The sequence below is a fragment of the Ornithorhynchus anatinus genome, chromosome 8 (assembly GCF_004115215.2).
Source record: "Ornithorhynchus anatinus isolate Pmale09 chromosome 8, mOrnAna1.pri.v4, whole genome shotgun sequence".
NCBI classification, from domain to species: Eukaryota; Metazoa; Chordata; class Mammalia; order Monotremata; family Ornithorhynchidae; genus Ornithorhynchus; species Ornithorhynchus anatinus.
In genome coordinates this window covers 31,835,870-31,840,373 of record NC_041735.1, presented here as the reverse complement: position 1 = coordinate 31,840,373, position 4,504 = coordinate 31,835,870, and the positions used below count along the sequence as shown (strand labels likewise).

Here is a 4,504-nt window from a genome sequence, read left to right as displayed (position 1 = left end):
GGACCCCTTGAAGCGGAAATTCAAAAAGCCATCACTCCCACAGTTTCCTTTGTCATTAACAGGGTAGGGCAAGGTGGGGATGGGGCCTCGTCGGGGCAACTTTAATCAAATATCAGCATGTTTTGGTGCCTCAGTTTCCCCAGATGTCCCTTTGGGTTAACAGGCCATCTCTTGATGCATGCTGTGAGCTCTGGATATGGAGGTTATAGATTAGAGCTGAGCATAGGGAAGTTAGCATGCCAAGGATCCCAGAGGGTTTGGGAAGGGTGAGGAGGGCACTGAGGCCTAGATGATAATGGAGAGTGAGGGCCAAAGGGCAGACATTGGCTCTGAGGATGGACTGTCCTCTGGACGGATCACCGCAGAATCCAGACTAGGCCCACAGCTGCCTCAGATTCCCCTCCTCCCAACTGGGCAGATGGTTAAAGGAGTCAAATTTTTCCCATTGTCAGAAAGACCAGGATTGAAATAGGGGCGGAGCAGTTCAGGGAAGGAGCAACCGGAAAAGGTGAAGATGTGGGTTTGATCAGTGACGCTGTAGAAGGAGACATCTCCAGCCTCGTAATCCAGGAAGACCCCTATGGATTGAGGGGTCTCTGGCAGGGAGAGAAGGGTGGAAGGAGATGTAGAGGTCTTGTATTCTCCACCTTTCCTCAGCAGCAGTAGCCAGTATCCATCCTGGGAACGATGAGTGACCTCCCCCTTCCTGTCCACTGAATGCCTGCAAACTCCCAGGTGCCACTGTGTCTTCCCGGCCACAGACACCTCCCAGTAATATCTCCCTTTAGTGAAGCCCTGACTGCCCAGGACAGCCGAATACCGACTAAATCTATCTGGTGATGCAGGCACATCCTGATCTGTCTCTCCACAGCTCACACTTCTCCCATCCCCAGACAGGACCAGGTAAGGATTCGCTGTCTTGGCATCCAGAGAGATGTCCGCTGTAAAGAGGGTTACAGGGTCAGGACAGGAGCAGTTGACATGTGGAACAAGTGCAGGAAGTAATTTTGTATCCCTCCTCACACACTGAGTTTCCTGAGTGACTACCATGTAAGACCATGAAGTGATATATTTGCCAATAAGTATTTTATATATTTTAAAAAAAATCTAGCACTTTAGTATAATGCTTGGAATGTAGCAAGCACTTAAACAAATACCCAAAAAACCCCAAAACCTCCCTCTCTTGCCCTTCCCACCTTTTCCTCTCAACGTCTGGCCCCTGTGAGCTTCCCCAGTGCTCTCCAATTCCCCCTTTCCACAACCTCTCCCACATAGGCCCCACCCTGGATCTTTCTTTGATTTTTAAAAACCAAGGTCAGGCTGATACAAACCTGTTAGCTCTCAGGATCCCCCAAACTATGGAACCCGTGTGGGTTGAAGGGCTGAGATCAGGGAAGGTGATGGATAGAGCATGGATTCAAAGAACAGTGCAGAGGCGAGGGTCCATAGAGATACAGGGAAAGGGGTTGGAGGTTTATAGTGCTGTTCAGGGGGTGAAAAACTGAGAGTAAGGTGAAATGACCTTATATGGTGGCCCCTTGGGCCATCAGCATGGTATGGTGACAAGTATACCCAATGTGGAACTAAAAGTCTCCCTCTAACCTTGAATGCCTTCATGGGCCCCTTAATAAGATGGAGCATTTCTGGGTACTTATTACAGTGTTTACAACGCAGGAGGGGCAGAGTAAATACAGCAGAGAGGCCTTTCCTGTACTCCATCCTCCCCTCCTGATCGCCCCTACTTCCTCCATCTACTTTACCCCCCTCCCGCCCCACAGCACTTGTGTGTATATCGTACATATTTATTATTCTATTTATTTTATCTATAATTCTATTTATTATATTGATACTATTGATGCCTGGCTACTTGTTTTGTTTTGTTGTCTGTCTCCCTCCTCCTAGACTGTGAGCCCGTTGTTGGGTAGGGATTGTCTATCTGTTGCTGAACTGTAGTTTCAAAGCGCTTAGTACAGTGCTCTGCACACAGTAAGCGCTCAATAAATACAACTGAATGAATTAATGGACTGATTAACCAGCAACACCTAATAATTAATAATAAGGAAAACAACATGTGGAAAGAGCCCCAGAATGGAAGTAAGAGAACCTGGGTTCAAATCCCAGCTCTGGGAATAGCTTGCCGTGTGACCTTGGGCAATTGCTTTACTTCTCTGTGCCTGTTTCCTCAACTGTATAATGGGGATTCAATACCTGTTTTCCCCCTATTAGACTGTGAGCCCCATTAAGGATTGGGACTGTGGCCAACTTAATTAACCTGTACCTACCCAGATCTTAGAATAGAGTTTGACACATACTAAGTACTCAACCAATACTATTAAAAAATTATTGTACTTGTTGAGCACTTACTATGCACCAGGCACTGTACTAAGCGCTGAAATAGAAACTAGATGAGCTGGTTGGACACAGTCCCTGTCTCACATGGGGCTCCCAGATGCTTCCCTTCAGGGACCAGCAGCCACCCTCATCACCACATGGGGCAGAAGTAGGAGAGGGTTTTTCTGGGAATTCCTGACTCAGTTTTGCATCTCCTACATTTCCCAACCAACCCCTTCAATCCCTTTCCCCCCTGCCACAATGGGTTGCCAGCTAGTGTGACCCCACAGGGGCAGCATGCCTGAGTAATCCTGCCTGGGAGCCGGGTCCAGGCTCCTGGTTGGAGGACCATCACACTCAGGAAGGACAACAGAGATGGGGGGATATTTCCCGGCCCGCATGCTGCCCAGCACCATGCAGGTGGGGATCACCTGAGAATGTTAGCAGCATCTCCCTCTGCCCTGGAATCTGGATGCTGCTCTTCAGGTCTGTGGGGATGTTGTCTGGGGTAGGCAGGATCCAGCCCTCACTCCTGGGAAGGAAATAGGAACCATGGACCCTCCTGATAGATTTCAACCTCAACCATGCCCTCCAAACATGGGAAGACAGGCTGGGTAACATACCTGCCCAAGGCATCCTTCACATTCTGTGGAGAAAGAAAAACATGGTGAGACCCCAGGAGACTCAGGATCCCTTCCCATAAGACTCTCTTCCCCAGGAGGAAGCTTGGGGCTGGAGTTAGGCTGCCAGCATGGGCCTGGGAGTTGGCCATTGTCTGACCTGTGGCAGGGGTAGGGCAAACTCAGCTCTGGTCTCTGACTCAGCCACCCACCCTGAGTTGGGCTGGGCTCAGTGATTTACTACAGGGGAGAGGGCAGGAGTAGATAGGGGCTTCTGGGGGTGTGAATCAGCAACCAGGGAAGGGATCCATGGAATGTTGGTTCTGGGATGACTTCCCAAGAACCCACTGTTCCCAAGCTCTGCATGTCTGGGTGCTGAGTAGGTGAGGGGAGTCTCTGGCCTCATGGTGAAATTCTTCCAGGAAGACCTGCTTCTCTGCCCACACAGCTGATTCTGCCCTCAGCTCTACCCTGTCTCCCCCCACGGAATGAGTTGCCCACACTCTGGGCTATTCCTCTGGCTCCAGGAGGGGCTCAGGTGCTCTGAGTTTCTGCAGCCCAATGGCCAGTGCTGCTGAGGGAAACACCAAGGAGCTATGCTTTGGATCGATCAGTTAATCAGTGGCATTCAATGAGCACTGGCTTTGTGCAGAGCATGGTACTAAGCATTTGGGAGAGTACAATATAGCAAAGTTGGTAGACACTTTCTCTGTGGATACAACCCAGGGGCATGGTGAAGAGCAGTGATGGGGTTTTTCATAATGGTAGTAAATCCCCACTCTGTCCTCCAATGTCTCCTTAAACAGTTGGGATTGAAACAGGGGGCTTATGAGGACTGAGACCGCCCCCTCCCATGTCAGAATCAACCATGTTCCTGAGCACCAACTATGGGTAGAGCACTGTATGGGGTGCCTGTCCCCTACAGAGCACTACACATTGGTGATGATATTTATTAAGAGTTTTGGAAGTACAAAAAAAGGAAGAGATGCATTCCCTGCCCACAAGAAGCTTATACTGTAATGTGGGAATTAAGCATGAAATTAGAAACTGAGTAGTTAACTGAATGAACATACTGCTGAGGATGGGGATAAGGAGGTGTGGAAGTTCTTTGGGTCAATGAGAGGTTTAGAAGATTTGAGATCCTGAAGTTAAGCTGGATAGGCATGTTGGGGAAGGTGGGCTTTCTGGAGGATTTTCTAGAGTAATACATCACAATTAACAGACATAGTAAATTCATTAATGTCAAGGAACATTTCTTCTAATTCTGTTGTATTGTACTCTCCTAAGTGCTTAGAACAGTGCTCTGCACATTGTAAGTGCTCAATAAATATCACTGATTGATTGATTGATTGGTCTCTGCCCATAATCAGTTTACAGTCTAGAGGGGGAGACAGATCATAGATGTGTCCCTCCAGGCAGACTGTGAGGGACAGTTGGACAAGGAATGAGATTCAGGAATGTCCTGGGTCTCTGGTAATTGCTATGCATCTCAGCAGTGAACCATTATAATCCTGCCCAGTAGATTGGTTCTTGGCTTGCAGGAGGGTGTTCTC

The 4,504-nt window shown here is 48.6% G+C and overlaps 1 pseudogene; it reads right to left on the bottom strand.

Annotated features, from left to right (window-relative positions):
* Nucleotides 1-390: 390 nt before the first annotated feature.
* LOC114813879 overlaps nt 391-4,504 on the bottom strand; it is a 15,023-nt pseudogene continuing 10,909 nt past the window's right edge.